This window comes from Cricetulus griseus, chromosome 2, assembly GCF_003668045.3.
Source record: "Cricetulus griseus strain 17A/GY chromosome 2, alternate assembly CriGri-PICRH-1.0, whole genome shotgun sequence".
In the NCBI taxonomy this organism is placed as follows: Eukaryota; Metazoa; Chordata; class Mammalia; order Rodentia; family Cricetidae; genus Cricetulus; species Cricetulus griseus.
Genome location: NC_048595.1, coordinates 194,831,032 through 194,849,558, shown reverse-complemented (window position 1 = coordinate 194,849,558; position 18,527 = coordinate 194,831,032).

Here is an 18,527-nt window from a genome sequence, read left to right as displayed (position 1 = left end):
CTTGTATAGAATGTATTTTGGTCATATTTAGGATACCCAACTATCCCTTCCCTCTTCACTAGGAAACCCTTTTCAACACAGCCCCCTCACTCTTCCATATCCCTGCCTTTATTTATCTTTTGTCACCCACTGAGTCCAAATTGCTGCCTCATCAAATGTTCGCTGAAATTTTTGGCGTCACCTTGGAAAGGTTTTGAGCATGTAACCATGCTACAGTGAGTCCAATGGCCACACATGTTCTGAAGACTGCATTTCACACTGTTCTCCATTCTCCAGTTCTTCCATTCTTCTGTCCCTTCTTCCATGATGTTCCCTGAGTCACGAGATATGGGTACTATGACTGTCCCATTTGAATTGACTATTCAACTGTCACTTATTATCAAGACATTCACAAGTTATGAGTCTCTGAATTATCAGTTACACTTCTGAGACTTGTGATAGCTATTCTATTTTTGTCACCATCTTCCCAATTCTCTGTATGTCTAGTCTTGGGCACTTCGTAGAACACCCAGTGTACTTAGTGTGTGCTGGTATCAACCACGTTCCTTCCAGTGGCTTCTAGGCAGGGAAGGAGTGAGATTCACTTAGGATAAATAAATTATTGGCAATATATACATTAGTATATATCTATCTATCTATATATATATATTATACATATATTGGCAATATATACAATTAGTACCATGCCTGTGCAGATCCTTTTCTACAACATGGAGGAATACAAATGTGTTTACAACATAGGATTCAAAACTATCCATATCCATCTCTTCAGGTTCTCTTCCTTTTGCTATCATGAGGCACTCAGACCAAAAGCAATTGACGGGATGAAAGGGTTTGTTGCACTTACACTTCCAGATCATAGTCCACCACTGAAAATATTAAGGGCCTGAGTTTAAGCAGAAACCATGGAGGGATGCTGCTTGCTAGCTCACTTACTGGTATAAACTTAGGATGTTGGCTAGATTTTGCCAAACTTACATAGGACTAAACACACTTGGGAAGAGAAAACCATAATTGAGGAATTCTCTCCATCAGCTTGACTATGGGCATGCCTGTAGAGCATTTTCTTGATTGCTAATTGCTATAGGAGGAACAAGTCCACTGTGGAGAGTACCATCCCTAGGTGTGTGGGCCTGGGTTATATACAAAGGTAAGCTGAGCAACCCATGGGGAATAAGCCAGTAAGCATCATCTCTCATTCCTCTTTGGTCTTTGCTTCAGTTCCTGTCTCTGGGTTCCTGTTTTGACTTACGTTGGTGAGGTGATGGACTGTAACCTGCAAGGCAAATAAGCAGTTTCCTCCTCCAAGATTCTTTTGGGTAGGGTTTTATTACAGCAATAGAAAACCAAACCAGAACAGCTAGATTTCTTTTATAGATGAGGATCACATGCCCAGGGGATGGTGCTATCCACAGTGGGTTGAGCCCTCCTACATAGATTAACAAACAAGACAATGCCCCACAGACCTGGCTATAAGTTGATCTCGTCTTTGTCATCTCTTAATTGAAACTCCCTCCTTAGGTGACCAAGGCTGTGTCAAAGTGACAGTTAAAGCTACTAGGACACCACCTCTCCTGTCCCTTTTCATTTTCACATGGGTATGACTCTGATTCCTGGCCACACATCAGAAGGGCATGGATAACTTCATTCAAATCCCAGGACTTTGCAGCCATCCTGGATGATTCCCACTCAGCAGGACTGGATTTCAGATTGTACCATCCAGAGCCAGGCTGGTGTCAGCTCCTCTGATTCTTAGCACCAACTTGGTATTCCAGCCTCTTTGTGTGCCACATAGGGAATGTCCCAGATGTGGGTCATTGCACACAGCCTTAGCACAGGCTTAGCTGACTGCCATAGTGCAACACTATAGACAGGGTGGCTGAAAAACATCTATTTATTCTCTGACAGAGGTAGAAGCTAGAAGTTCAAGATCAAAATGCCAGCAGAGCCAGTTTCTGGTGAGGCCTCTCTTCTGTCTTCCCATTTGATGAAAGGCTGAGAGTGGAGAGTAAGCTCTCCCTTGTCTCTTTCCATGATGGCACAGAGTCCATCCCTGCACTCATGACTTAGCTACTTCTCTCCAAAGGACTCATATTTATCTATAATAACTTTGGGCTTAGAATGTCAACATAACAACTTTGGAGTGACATAACAGAGTCCTTAGCACTTCTCTAAAATACTTAATAAGTTTTTCTCTTCTATTCCACTTAGTGTATGGATATGCATATGTGCATGTGTTTTTTTACATGCATGTTCCTATATATGTGCATTTGCGTGGAGGTGTGGAGTGAAAGCAGACATTGACACGGATGTCTTCCTATATCATTCTTTACCTCATTCTTTGAGTCAGGGTCTCTCACAGAGCCAGAGTTCTTCTCTTCAGCTAGACTTACTGGTTAACAAGCTCTAGGGAATCCACTCTCTCTACTCCCCAGACAATGGAGTTACAGTTACCCCCTTCTTTTAATAGGTGCTGGGCATCCAGACTCAGGGCCTTATGCTTAGATGTCATGCTCAGCTTTATTGGCTGAGCCATCTCCCAAGTCCCATTTGTTCCATTTTATTAGCAATGGTTTTTAAAAAGTTAAAGAGACTGGCTGAGTACTTGCTTGCTGGGCAATATACCAAAATGGACTCTTTATTTATTTACAATTTGTATTTGGTTTGCTATCTTAAAAAGTGTATATGATATCCCTGGAGACATCCCAGGAGACACTGACAATGACACACAGTTCACCCTTGTGGGACAAGAGATTAACTTTCCTAGGTGTTGTTTATCCACACCCCACGTGATCACTGCTCACACACATGTGGACATCCACCCTGTAGCTGAGGATTTCATTCCTCTAGCACCTCTCTCTTCTCTGTCCTCCCAAGATTTTGTGGCTAAGCACAAGGAGGGAGCCATCCTCTGGCAATGGCCTTCAGGTGGCTCAGCAGGAACTCAGGCCATGGCTCAGAAGCCATGACATGAACAGCTTACATCTCCCATGTTGCAGGGTAAGGATAAGGATGTGTTAGCAAATGGCTTTCACTAACCACAGCATATATGCTAGGGGCCACTTCATTCAATCCTCAGAACATCTAGTGGGATGTGGGCTATGATTTTTCCCACTCTGTGGAAGTGGAAAATATGGCTTGAGGTGGGAAGATGTTTCACAAAAAGCCACATATTTTTCTACCTCTGCCTTACATTAGGTCTCTGGAAATGTTCCATTATAATCCTGAAACTGTATCTTAGGAATAATATGTCATAGGTAAGTTTTTCCAATCATGATGGGTGGGTATAAAGACGTAGCAGGCAGAAGAGCTCTCAGTAAATGTAACCAACAACAGTCTAGAGAAACTGAACAGTGAAACAGTCTCAGACCCAAGTATCATTACCTGTGCTTAGCATGCAAACAGATTTTGACAAACAAGCCACTAGGACATGTCTGTAATTACAAGTTCTTGCAATGAACTGTCTGATTTTGTCACATTCTGGAACTAGACTCAGAACCCAAGGATTGCTGATAAATTGGAAAAATTAGATCAGCAGAAGGTCTAAAATAATGTTCAACAGATACAATACAATTATAAACATCCTTGTATAAGTGATGTTTTCAAAATACCATTTCCCTGTTTCATGTGTATTTACCAAGTGTAACACACAGACTTTATTCCAGAGAGCATTTAATTTTTAAAGAAAATCTATTTCTCTGGAGTCTATGCCCAAACTGTAGCATGGCAACTCTCATGAAGTGTTCAATATGTCATTTAAGTTGAAGGAATTACAGTTGACATGTCAAATCTGTTCTCTAAAAACCCCAGCCTGCTCCTTTCTCATTTGCACACCCTAAGTCACAGGGCCATCCATCAAGGACCAGGGTCTGGAAATTGTTCCCGAATTGCCTCAGCTGCAGTGGTTAGAGCCATAGTAGGTGGATTTTGGTTGAGGGCCAAGACACCTTATGATATATATATATCAGAGATTAGCTTTGGGAATGGTAATAGAGGCAGAATATTATAACGGTTAAGTATGCACGTTTTAATATTAGTCAGGTTGGTTTTAAATCAGGGCCTGTGACCTTATCCCCAACATTCCCTATCTCTGTGGTGTCTCTAACATATAGAATAAAGACAGTGACTGTGCCCACTTTCTAGGGTTATTGTAAGGAGCATGTTAGAAAAATTGTTTTGTGCCACTTAGAAATCCACTACATAACAAGAAGTAAATGACCAGTAAGAGCTGCCACTATTACATCAATACCAGCAAAAGTACATTATGTCACCACTGACCCTGTTATTATGAGCACCACCATACTTCCTTCCCACTTACTACCACTGCTGGCCCTGCCACAAGTATGCCTACCACCACTGTCCCCAGCCATCCTACCACCACTGTCCCCAGCCATGCCTACCACCACTGTCCCCAGCCATGCCTACCACCACTGTCCCCAGCCATCCTACCATCACTGTCCCCAGCCATGCCTACCACCACTGTCCCCAGCCATGCCTACCACCACTGCCCCCAAGCCATGCCTACCATTGCTGTCCAGTAACCATGTGGACATCATACATCCTAATACAGTCTTAAAATTTTCTTTTCCATTTCTATTTTTTCTGGTCTTCTTTTATTCCTTCCATCTATAATGGAGAAGGAAATTGTTTTTTCCTGTGAAATAAGTCCCTGAAGATGGGAACATTGGTTTATTTGGGCAGACATGTGTCAGTGAATAAAAGTTCTCAATATGCCCTGTTGATATATATCACGAAGAGGATGAAGTATAGGTTGTATAGAAATTCATATTTCTATTCAAGATTCACCTTCAGGTCCTTGGAGCCCACTTGCTATGGTGGGACGCCACGCTCAGCCTTAATGCATGGGAGAGGGGCTTGGCCATGCCCCAGCCTATTGTGCCAGACTTTATTGACTCCTCATGGGAGTCCTTACCCATGAGGAGTGGACTGGGGGTTGTCAGAGAGTGGGGTGGGATGAGGGGTGGGAGGGAGAACTGTGGTTAAAATTTAAAATGAAATTTAAAAGAATAGAAAAGGAAATGTAGAATAAAATGCTGTATGTATGAGTTATGGGAGTTTTAAAGCATGGAAGGCTAATAAGTAAAAAAAAAAAAAAGAAAATGGAGGTGAGCGTAGGAAGACATAGGGATGGGGAAAGTGGATTATGACAATTTGTTGGGAGGAAGACACTTTGAGCTACTGCACAATAGCATCTACTGTGTATACAAAAAGCTAGAAGAAGTGCTGTTGAATTGTTCATCATAAAGAAATGCTAAATATTCAAAGAGATACACATATTTAAACTTGTTGAAACAGTACAAGATGTATGTATGTATAGACACGTCAAGTGGTATACTATGAGTGTGTCCAATGATCATGTTTTTGTGTGATTTAAAAATAATTGATAAAAAGGTCAAAATGAAAAAAGAGTGTCAGGTCCACACTGATGTCTCTCTTCTCTGAGACAGCTGCTGCCATACTTTCTACTTTGCCCAGGATCTTAGGAATTACCTGCTAAATGAACAAGCAACCTGAAGGCAGGTTTGTGTAGCATAACGATACAGGGCACTTAACACATAGCAACCCATCAAATGATATTAACTTAATTGAGACTCTCAGGCCTGTTTGTATTGTAAACTGATCATATTATCCAATGTAGGTTCAGTTTGGGATAGCTGGATTAAAGGCATCCCAAGAGGCCACCCAGCTCCTATCTCTCTCCAACTCTCATTTTCCTCCATCTCTATTCTTTCCAGGTAGATTTGGCCCTTGTGTTAGGAAGCTGTACTGACAACCTCACCCAACAAGTCCGGAGGAAACATCATGCCTTTCTCCAGCCACTCTATAAACACACTAGGGCAGGCAGCATTGATTGGTCAAGCTCAGTCATGCACCATCCTGAAGCTATGGCCATATTATCAGTCCCTTTTGTCTCCTGGGCCCAGTGAGGAGATGACATTTACCAACACAAATATGGGATTTGTCTGGAGAAACACTTGTGTGGAGATCTTGTTTGTCCTTTGTAATTGTCATAGCTATAAAGACAAAACCAGCCCAGGTAGGCAAGGGGCTGTGCCAGGTTCTGGGAAAGCGGCCCTGTTCAGAAACATCTGACGCTAGCGGTTTGCTCACGGCAGCGGGATCCAGCACACCCAAACACTACCAAAGCCCCGGTTACATCGCCACCTCCATCCACGAAAAGAGGACAGACATCAGAGTATTGGAACTGTTTGCATCTACCAGAAGGAAATATTGGTTCCATACCCACCAGGAGAGGAAGAGACTCTTGCTACACCCACCAGAAGAAAGGATGAGAAGAGGTCAATGTAAAAGCACATTCAGCAACAGAAAACCCAATATGACACCCCTGGAGACTAGGAACTATACACCAGTAAGACCTGAACATCACAATGCAGATGAACCAGAAGAGAATGACCTTAAAAACAACTTCAGGAAAATGATAGAGGACCTCAAAGAGGACATGAAAAAATCTCTTAAAGAAATGGAAGAAAAAACAAACCAAAAAAAAAAATACAGGACATCAACAAATCTCTCAAGGAAACAGTTCAAGACCTAAAAACTGAAATAGAGACAACAAAGAAAGCACAATCTGAGGGAATGCTGGAAATAGAAAAGCTGGGTAAACGATCAGGAACTACAGACAGAAGCACAACCAATAGAAAACAAGAAATGGAAGAGAGAATCTCAGGAGTTGAAGATACACTAGGAGAAATAGACTCATCAACCAAAGAAAATCTTAAGTCCAACAAATCCCTAACACAAAATATCCAGGAAATATGGGATACTGTGAAAAGACAAAACCTAAAAATAATAGGTATAGAGGAAGGTGAAGAAATCCAACTCAAAGGCACAGAAAAAATATTCAACAAAATCATAGAAGAAAACTTTCCCAACCTAAAGAAAGACATGTCAATGAAAATACAGGAAACCTACATAACACCAGATAGACTCAACCAAAAAAAAAGGTCTCCTCGATACATAATAATCAAAACACCAAACATACAGAATAAAGAGAAAATATTAAGAGCAGCAAAGGAAAAAGGACAAATAACATAAAAAGGCAAACCTATCAGAGTTACACCTGACTTTTCCATGGAAACTCTGAAAGCTAGAAGGTCCTGGATAGATATTCTACCTAGACTAAGAGACCACAGATGCCAGGCCAGACTACTATACCCAGCAAAGTTTTCAATCAATATAGATGGAGAAAACAATATATTTCATGACAAAACCAGTTTCAAACAATATATATCCACCAATTCAGCCCTACAGAAAGTTCTGGAAGGAAAACTGCAACCCAAGGAAGTTAACTACAAACAGAAAAATATAGGCAATAGATAATCCCAATATACCAACAGCAGAAAGGAAAAGGGGATAGAATCCCTCACACAATTTTGCCACCATCATCAAATGAAAAACAAACAAGAATGAACAATCAATGGTCATTAATATCCCTCAACATTAATGGTCTTAACTCGCCTATAAAAAGACACAGGCTAACAGAATGGGTGAGAAGACAGAATCCATCCTTCTGCTGCATACAAGAAACACACCTCAAATTCAAAGACAGATGGTACCTAAGAATTAAATGTTGGGAAAAGATTTTCCAAACAAATGGACCCAAGAAACAAGCAGGGGTAGCAATCCTAATATCCAAAAAATTGTACTTTAAACTAAAATCAATCAAAAGAGATGAAGGAGATCACTTCCTACTCATCATAGGAGAAATCCATCAGGCTGAAGTCTCAATTCTGATCATTTATGCCCCAAATACAAAGGCATCCACGTTTATAAAAGAAACATTACTAAAACTCAAATCACACATAAAACTACACACAATTATAGTGGGAGATTTCAAACCCCACTCTCACCACTGGACAGGAACACAAGACAGAAACTTAATAAAGAAACAAAGGAACTAATAGGAGTTATGGCACAATTGGACTTAGCAGATATCTATACAACATTCCATCCAAATACGAAACAATTTACCTTCTTCTCAGCAACACATGGAACCTTCTCTAAAATCGACCACATACTTGGCAACATAGCAAACCTCAACAGGTACAAAAAATTGAAATAACCTTCTGTATCTTATCAGACCACCTTGCTTTAAAATTATAATTCAACAACAACATGAATTACAGAAAACCTACAAACTCATGGAAATTAAGTAACACCCAACTGCACAATTCCTGTGTTGAAGAAGAAATAAAAAAGAAATTAAAGATTTCCTAGAATTTAATGAGAATGTGGACACAACATACCCAAACCTACGGGATACTTTGAAAGCAGTGCTAAGAGGAATGTTCATAGCGATAATTGCCCACATGAAGAAACAGGAGAATAATCACACTAGAGAATGAACAGCACACTGAAATCTTTAGAACACAAAGAAGCCAATACACCCCAGAGGAGCAGATGCCACGAAATAATCAAATTGAAGGCTGAAATCAATAAAATGGAAACTTTGAGAACAATAAAAAGAATCAATATAAGGAAGAGCTGGCTCTTCAAGAAAATCAACAAGATAGACAAACCTTTATAAAACTTTCCAAACAGCAAAGAGTGAATATGCAAATTAATAAAATCAGGGATGAAAAGGGGAACATAACAAGACACAGAGGAAATCCAGAGAATCATCAGGTCATACTTTGAAAACCTATATATCTCAAAATTCAAAAATCTAAAGAAATGGACAATTTCCTTGACAGATTCAGTTACCCAAATTAAATCAAGAACAAATAATCATCTTAAATAGACCTATAACCCCTAATGAAATTGAAGCAGTTATCAGAAGTCTCCCGACCAAAAAAAGCCCAGGGCCAGATTGGCTTCAATGCACAATTCTACCAGAAATTCAAGGAACATCTAATACCAATTCTCCTCAAAGTATTCCACACAATATAACCAGAAGAGTCATTGCCAAACTCTTTTCATGAGGCTTCAATATCGTTGATACCCAAGCCACACAGACACAACTGAGAAAGAAAACTACAGACCAATATCCCTCATGAACATTGATGCAAAAATACTCAATAAAATACTTGAAAATTGAATCCGATAACACATCAGAGAAATCATACACCATGATCAAGTAGGCTTCATCCCAGGGATGCAAGGATGGTTCAACATTCCATCAATGCAATCCACCATATAAACAAACTGACGAAAAAACTCACATGATCATCTCACTAGATGCTGAAAAAGCCTTTGACAAAATCCAACACCCCTTCATGATAAAGGTCTTGGAGAAATCAGGGATAACAGGAACATACCTCAACATAATAAAAGCAATATACAGCAAGCCAACAGCCAACATCAAATTAAATGGAGAGAAACTCAATGCAATTCCTTTAAAATCGGGGACAAGACAAGGCTGTCCACTCTCTCCATACCTCTTCAATATTGTCCTTGAAGTTCTAGCTAGAGCAATAAGACAACAAAGGAGATCAAGGGAATATAAATTGGAAAGGAAGAAATCAAACTCTCACTATTTGCAGATGATATGATATTCTACATTAGTGACCCAAAAACTCAACCAGGGAACTCCTACAGCTGATAAACACCTTCAAGCAAAGTGGCAGAATACAAGATTAACTCAAAAAAAGCTGTAGTCCTACTATATACTGATGGCACACTGGTGGAGAAAGAAATCAGAGAAATATCACCCTTTAAAATTGCCACAAACAACATAAAATACCTTGGGGTCACACTAACCAAAACAGTGAAAGACCTGTACCATAAGAATTTTGAGTCTATAAAGAAAGAAATTAAAGAAGATAGCAGAAAATGGAAATATCTCCCATGCTCTTGGATGGGTAGGATCAACACAGTGAAAATGGCAATCCTGCCAAAAACAATCAACAGATTCGATACAATCCTATCAAAATCCCAACACAATTTTTCACAGACCTTGAAAGAACAATTGCCAACTTTTTATGGAGAAAGAAAAGACCCAGGATAGCCAAAACAACCCTGTACAATAAAGGAACTTCTGGAGGCATCACCACCCCTGACTTCAAGCTCTATTACAGAGCTATAGTCTTGAAAACAGCTTGGTATTGGCACAAAAATAGACAGGTAGACCAATGCAATAGAGTTGAAAACCCCGATGTTAACACACACACACCTACGAACACCTGATTTTTGACAAACAATCCAAATTTATACGATGGAACAAAGAGAACATTTTTGCAGACATGTAGAAGACTGCAGTTAGACCCAAGCCTATCGCCTTGCACAAAACTTAAGTCAAAATGGATCAAAGACCTCAACATAGAACCAGCCACACTGAAACTATTAGAAGACAAAGTGTGAAATACCCTTGAATTAATTGCTACAGGAGACTGTTTCCTGAACATTACACCAGTAGCACAGACACTGAGATCAACAATTGATAAATGGGACCTCCTGAAACTGAGAAGCTTCTGTAAGGCAAAGGACACAGTTAGCAAGACAAAACAGACTGGGAAAAGATATTCACCAACCCCACACCTGACAGAAGGCTGATCTCAAAAATATTCAATGAACTCAAGAAGCTAGCAACCAAAATACCAAACAATACAATTAAAAAGTGGGGTACAGAACTAAATAGACAATTCTCAATAGAGGAATCTAAAATGGCTGAAAGACACATAAGAAAGTGTTAAACATCCTTAGTCATCAAGGAAATGCAAATCAAACAACTCTGACATACCATCTTACTCATGTCAGAATGGCCAAAATCAAAAACACCAATAACAGTTTATGCTGGAGAGGATGGGGAGAAAGGGGAACACTTCTCCACTGTTGGTGGGAGTGCCGACTTGTACAGCCACTTTGGAAATCAGTATGGCAACTCCTGAAGAAAATGGGAATCAGTCTACCACAAGAGCCAGCAATTCCACTCTTAGGCATATACCCCAAAGAAGCACATTAATACAACAAAGACATCTGTTCAACGATGTTCATAGCAGCACTATTTGTAATAGCTAGGAACTGGAAGCAGCCTAGATGTCCCTCTGCCAAAGAATGGATAGAGAAAATGTGCTACATTTCCACAATGGAGTACTACTCAGCGGAAAAAAAAATGGAATCTTGAAATTTGCAGGAAAATGGATGGAACTAGAAGAAACTTTTCTGAGTGAGATAACCCATAAAGACAAACATGGTATGTACTCACTCAGTTGTGGATTTTAGACATAGAGTAAAGGATTACCAGCCTACAATCCACACTGCCAGAGAAGCTAGTAAACAAGGAGGATCCTAAGTGAGACATACATGTTCCCCTGGAGAAGGGGAAAGGGTCAAGATACCCTGAGCAAATTGGAAGCACAGGAAGAGAGGGGAGGGAGCTAGGAGAATGAGAAGGGGAGAAGATGAGGGATGCAGAGGACATGAGGGAGCTGAAAGGTTGAGTCAGGGGAAGAATAGAAGATAACAAGATGGAGATACCATAATAGAGGGAAACATTTTAGGTTTACAGAGAAATCAGACACTAGGGAAATGTCTGGAGATAAACAAAGATGACACCAGCTAACAATCTAAGCAACAGTGGAGAGGCTACTTTAAATGCCCTCCCCTGATAAAGAGATTGTTGACTGACTTGTATGCTACTCCATAGCCCTCATCAAGCAGCTGGTGGAAGTAGAAGCAGATACTCACAACTAATCACTGAACTGAACTGAAATCCAGATGCAGAGAAGGACAAGTGAAGAGCAAAGGGCTCCAGACCAGCCTGGCGAAACCCCCAGAAACAGCTGACCTGAACATCGGGGAACTCTTGCTCCCCAGATTGGCAGCTGGTACATCAGTGTGGGACTGAACCAGACCCAAGGAACATGAGTTTCAGTGAGGAAACCTCGGAAATCTAAAGGACCTGCTGCAGTAGTTCAGTACTTATCCCTAGCATGGGTGTGGACTTTGGGAGCCCATTCCACATAGAGGAATACTCCCTGAGCCAAGACACATGGGGCTGGGCCTAGACCGTATCCCATCAGATAGACTCTGATGACACCCCATGGAAGGCCTCACCATCCAGGGGGAGCAGAAATGACATTTGATAGGTAGGGTTTTAGTTGGGTGTGGATTGTAGGGGAAGATGGGAGGGAGAAAGGAACTGGGATTGTCATGTAAAACAATCTTGTTTCTACTTCAAATTAAAAAAATTGAGAAAAAATAAATACAATAAAAGCTGCAGATACCCATAGTAAGCTGAGAGGTGGACACGTTTTATGTATTACCCTTAACTTAAGTCCTAATCTCTTTTTTGAGATCATTTTGAAGTTTGAATTATTCAGGGGTAGCAGTTCTGCAAAATCCTAGTGCCACCCTGTCCTCTCCCTAGAGCCTCAGACAGAAATAACTCCCCATGGCCAGATCTGTTACTTTACTGAGCTTGTATCTGTGCTATGGCACTTGCTATGTGGCCTCTTTTCTCTTAAGTAAATTATTCAAACTTTTGTTTAAGTTATGCAAACTTTTATTTGAGAAAAAACAAAGAATAAAAAATTAAACAAGAATTATCAGCTCACACAATTTAGTAAACAGGCCAAGACTAATTCTGTCTCAGAAATGGTTTGAGCCATAGTTCTTGACACATCAATAGAATGAGATTTGTTCACTACATCCATGGTCATGTCCTTAACACTTACTCCATTCCCAACCTTATTGTTCAGCTCCAGCCCTTGTCTCCTTTATTGTTATTGACAATAAAGATCTGTTTTAAGATTCCCATGACTACCTCCTTCCATCACAAGTTCTAAATGACGCTTCTGTGGAATCAATCACTGCCTAAATGTGATATGTGAAATGACTTAGGGAAGGGTCATGTGTTTTGTCTGAAGGTTTGGTATAGACTACAAACCAAACATGGATCTAGAAATAAGCAAAGAGTTCATTTTCAAATGAGTATCTAATCTGAAATCAGGAAGGAAACAATAAACTGGGGTCAAGAAAAAAAAAACAATGAAAGACAACTCTCCTTCAGACCCCATATTTGCTCATTATTTTAGCCAGGGTGTCTGACTCATATATGACACATACTATGGGTACTCAATGAAAACTTGCTGAAACGGAGAAGGAATAACATGACTGACTAGTCTGGCTGCTGCTAACGTTTTCATTTACATTGGTCAGGGCTTTCTTCAAAAATGGAGAATTCTGGAATATGGGATCATTCATTAGCTTGATTAGCTGTTGCCTGTGCCAACTAAACACTTCCCATACATGCTCTTAAGTTTCCTTCCTTACTAGAAATGCTCCCTAGTAAAAGCATCAGGGAAGAGATAACTCACGCCTCAGTGGGGTGAAACTCTCTCCTCTTGGCCCCTGCACTGAACTCTGCAGACAATGAGAGAAACTCTACACACCTTGAGAAAGTTTAGATTAGACAGAGTGATGGGCTGGAGAACTGTCTTAGCAGAGCATACCTTGACAGTTGCTTTCCTTTGTTTCCTCAGCTCCAGAACACATTGGGCTAAGAGAAAGTTTAATAAGGACAACGATCTCTGCCCAGAGCTAAATTCCAAGATAGAACGGAAGATAATAGCAGTGCTGAGCTGTGCCTTCTAAGCTGGTGTTGTTGATATGGAACTCAAATTTTTCTTATCCATCCTCAAGAATGCTTTCTAAACACAGGTGTGGAACATAGAACTTGTAGTTTCATCATCAATGATTATCAAATATTCCAGTTAAAGCCACTTAGCTCTCCTGGGCCCTACAATATCTTTCTCACCTTCATTCAACAAAGGAAAAGTAGGCTTTAGACCCAGAGGAAGATTAATAAAGGAAATTCCTTCAAAGTTTGAATTCTCATGAGGTCATCTTCACATTTCTAAAAAAATTCACTATTTTTCTTGAGTATAATTTTCTTAGGTGATCTTGAATTTGTTCTGGCTACTTGTGAAATTGAAAGCCGAGAAAGGCTACACTACTAAAGGTTCAGCAAAGATAGTTTTCCAGATTCAACATCACTGGTAATAAAATATACTTTTGGGTGGCAGAGAGGTGGTTCAGTGGGTGAAAGTTGGCTGCATGAGCCTGACAACCTGAATTCAACCCCCAGATCACACATGAAGGTGGCAGGAAAGAACCAACTTCACGAAGTTGTTTATTGACCTCTGATCTCCATACATTTGCTATGATCCTCACATGCCCACACTCACATAACACACACACACACACACACACACACGAGAGAGAGAGAGAGAGAGAGAGAGACAGAGACAGAGACAGAGACAGAGACAGAGACAGACAGAGACAGATGAGAGAGACTATTAATGTGTATTAAGTGCTCAACTATAGAAACACACAACAGAAACATTAAAACTGTGTGTAATTTTGTTTTAAGGCAACTATGATATTATTATTTGTCAATAGATTTGAAAAGTGGGTCTAAAATAAAAAACTCCAGCAGGCTGACTTGTCTATGTGGTAACCAAATGACAAAAATGAATGAGAGTGGGAATGACACAGGAAAAGCCCACAAGGACATTAGTGGCTGGTAATTTGTTCCTTAGCTTATTTAACTCCATTAGGCATTGGCTGTCACTCTGCACTAAAATATGGTCTGCCACAATAGCTTTTGGAAAGATCCAAAAGTGTTAATCAATGTTAAGGGCAGAAGGCTAGACCAAACAACAGTAAATTACCTTGCAGAGAGTGACAGCTTACTTCTGACTTGATGGGAAGATGCTAGGAGAAGAATAATGGGCATCATGGGATGTCTACTGGGACCGAGAAAGTGTAATGAATGTTGTAGGAAAAGCAAGCTATCTTCAAATACAAAGGAAATACAAATATGCTTCTTTTGAAGTTTCAGATTCTGAAAAGAACTGAAAATACATTATAAAAATGGTCTTAATATCTGAAATATACAAAGATGATTTAATTAATTTTTTAAAACAAACATACTTAACTTTGCAACTTTTGAAAGTAAACAGTGGTTATTGAATATGTTTTCTTCAATTTAAATATCAAAATTCCTAAATCTCATTAGTAAAAAAATAGTGACTAAGCATTCTAACATTTTCGGTCCTTTCTTACTAGCATTTATTGCTTGCTTATTGTAAAGATCTTTTAGGGAAATTTTGGAAATTAGAGAAAATATTAAAAGATTTTAAGATTAATTCTAATTGTACCAGTGAATTGCAACCCCTGTTAATGTCTTAATTTATTTGCCCCAGTATTTTGCCACATATTTTTGCATAGTTTTATGTACAATCCTAACACTTCTTCCCCTCCTCCTCAGATTCAAGTCAGTATTCACTTTAGAAGTTTCTGGGACAAAATACCAAATGTAAGTAACTTAAGGAAGATAATGCTCAGTGGGACTCATGGTATGAGGGTACAGTCCATCATGGTGGGGAAATCATGGTGAAAGGAACTTGAGGCATGTGGTCCAGTACTGTCCAGTCAGGAAACAGTGATGAATGCCAGTACTTATCTCATTTCCTCCTTTTTACTAGTTCAGGGACCTCTGCTCAGGGATGGTGTTGCCCACAGTTAGGGGAGTTCTTCCCATCTCAGTCACCCTATTTAACCTATGTGATCTCTTACAGGTGTGCCCAGACATTTGCTCCCTGAATGACTCTATAACAGATCCTGTCAACATAAATTGCCAGAAACTCACTCCTGGGCATTTGTCTTGTTTTCACTTTTGTTTTTTTGAGACAGTGTTTCGGTGTGTAACAGCCCTGACTGTCCTGGAACTCACTTTGTAGACCAGGCTGGCCTCGAACTCACAGAGATCCGCTTGCCTCTGCCTTCCAAGTGCTGGGATTAAAATCGTGCACCTGGATCTGACATTTGTCTTTCATAAATGAAGATTTATGTTTATGTAAGAACCTTGGTCTGAATGTTGATTGCAGCTTGGTTTGTACTACTCAAGAGCTGTAAACACCCAAATGCATTTTAACAACCACAAGGTCAAGCAAATACAGACACCGATTGGCAACTGAATGGAAACATGGAGATGCTATTACGAGCCCCAATCCTTAAGTATGCTGAGTTACAAAGTTCAAACTAACTTACATATTGTACACATTCATAAAACATCCAGGAACCTATGGAGAACACATCAGCGGTGGTCATGACATGGCCAGGAAGGTACCACTATCTAAAATAGAAGGCAATCAGGTTTATGATGGAATTGGTCTGCCTCTTGACTGTGGTGGAGGTTACAAGACATGAATTTGTCTATGACAAAATTAATGACAAAACCACAAATACATTAAGTGAGTGTATTCCAAAGTATTGAGTGTTGTGTAGGGTCAGTGAATTGATTCCATTCATGTCATTTCTTTTTGAGAGGAGGTTGTAGCTGTACAGGGTGGTGCTGGGCAGGACTAGGTAAATGGTAAAAATTCTGCAGCAACACTATTCTTACAATTGTTTATGAACCTACAATGAACTTAAAATGCTCAGTGTGTGACATATAACTCTCTGAAAATGTCCCAATGTAACACAATTTCATGGAAAACAAATAGAAACTATAAAGTATTAAAAATTGTAATAACAACAAAATGAATTCAAATACAGCATGAACATTTTTACCATGTAAGCATAACTTTAGAAGGAAAAGTGTATAAACATAATTTTGATGCCTACATAATGACTTATTACACAAACATTGTTCATCTAATCAACGTTCTAACATTGGATATTTAACTTAGCTATGTGCATTGCTGCTGGTCACAAATCACAGTGCAAAGACCTGTGTGCAAGAAACTAATCTCATTTCAGAATAGCTCTTTAGAAAGTATCTTATAAAATGAAATGATGAAATTTGCAAGGCAAAGTTAAAGTCTTGTGGTTGAATATATTGGAAAATGCTTTTTTCCATTCTGGGAATGATCAGTCTTTAATAAATAACTTTTCATGGTGAATCACTCAGAAACAATAATTTAACTTTTCTACTTTTGTTCTTTAAAAAGTCCATGTGTCAAGCTAAAGATGATTTCCAAATCCTTAACTTTCGTCTCTTCATTCTCCTAAGCTCTCAGTGTGCTTAAAGACTGTTGGAAAAATTAAGTTTGCCACTTTCTAAGCACAAATCTGAAGAAACTGACAGGCCTTGTCCTGTGTGTATGTGCCTTTGGCTGCAAGTGTGTGTGTGTGTGTGTGTGTGTGTGTGTGTGTGTGTGTGTGTGTGTGTATGTGTGGTTGCAAGTGTGTTTATAGAGTTCAGATGCCAATATTGGGTATCTTCCTCAAACACTCTACTTGTTAACTCTTTAAAAAGTTAAAAATTATTCTTAAGTGTATAGCTGTTTTGCCTGCATACATGTCTGTGTACCACATGCATGCCCGATGACCTTGAAGACTAGTAGATGGTAGCTGATCCCTTCCCTGGAAGTGGAGTCTGAATACTGTACTGAATGTCAACTTGACACAAGCTAAGTGGTAACCCTAACTAAGTCGCATACCATTGTCAGCTGCCATGGGGATGATGGAACTCAAACTTGGGTCCTCTGGAAGCACACAGTTAATGCTCTTAATCACTGAGCAATCTGTTTAGTCCCAGTTTTGGAGACAGGGCCTCTCACTGCATCTGATGCTCACTGATTGGCTAAACTGGCTGGCCAAAGAGCTCCAGAAATCTGTCTGTCTCTACCCCACAACACAAGTATATAGACATATGGCTCAGTGGGTAAAGTGCCTACCACATAAACATGAGGATCTTAGTTCAGATTCCCCATACCCACATTCAAAAAAAAAAAAAAAGAACTGATCCACAGAACTCCTAATCCGTCCCAAACAGTTCCACTAACTGGGGACTAAATATTGGGATCCAATCTCACTCAAACTACCATATACTTGCAAGCTATTAGTACTATATCTAATATTTAGTAAGAGCTCAGCAATAATTGTATCAACCCCATCACTGGACAACTATGCCATATCATATGAATGAAGAATTACTGTGTTAAAAATAGATATATTTTTAGCTTCTATTTTCATATACTTTACAATTCAGATGGTCATATTTCTTTCCACAAATTGTGCAATACTTTACATCCATTTTGCAGGGACAAAGGATGAGAAAACTTCCTATTTTACAGCAAAGTTGATGATAATAAATCATACAGTAATAATTTCAGGCATTATGGGTCAATTTTATCAATTGTGCTTCTCCATTATTGTTGCAGAAGGATAGCCCCAGGCAATTTGTATAGAATGGACAATACATCTATTAACAGACATGGGCTGCATTTGGACTATAGGGCTTAGAAATTTCAATGTCTATTCTAGATGCTAGATCAAGAGAGCATTCATCCAGAGGTGTCTTAAAAGCATCACCAAAACTGTGAAAACCTGTTTGAGATTTACTATATGTCATGTCCCATGGGCCTTAACCTTCCAGGAAAACTGGATACTTCACTAGGCCTAGAGATAAGTGAAGCTGCAACTATTTCATGTTACTTCCTGCAAAACTGGCTGTATCAGCTGCTTCTACAGGCTTTAATTAGTAGTGATCTATGCACAAGGCACACATACGCTAATACTTGGTTAAGCTGGCAATT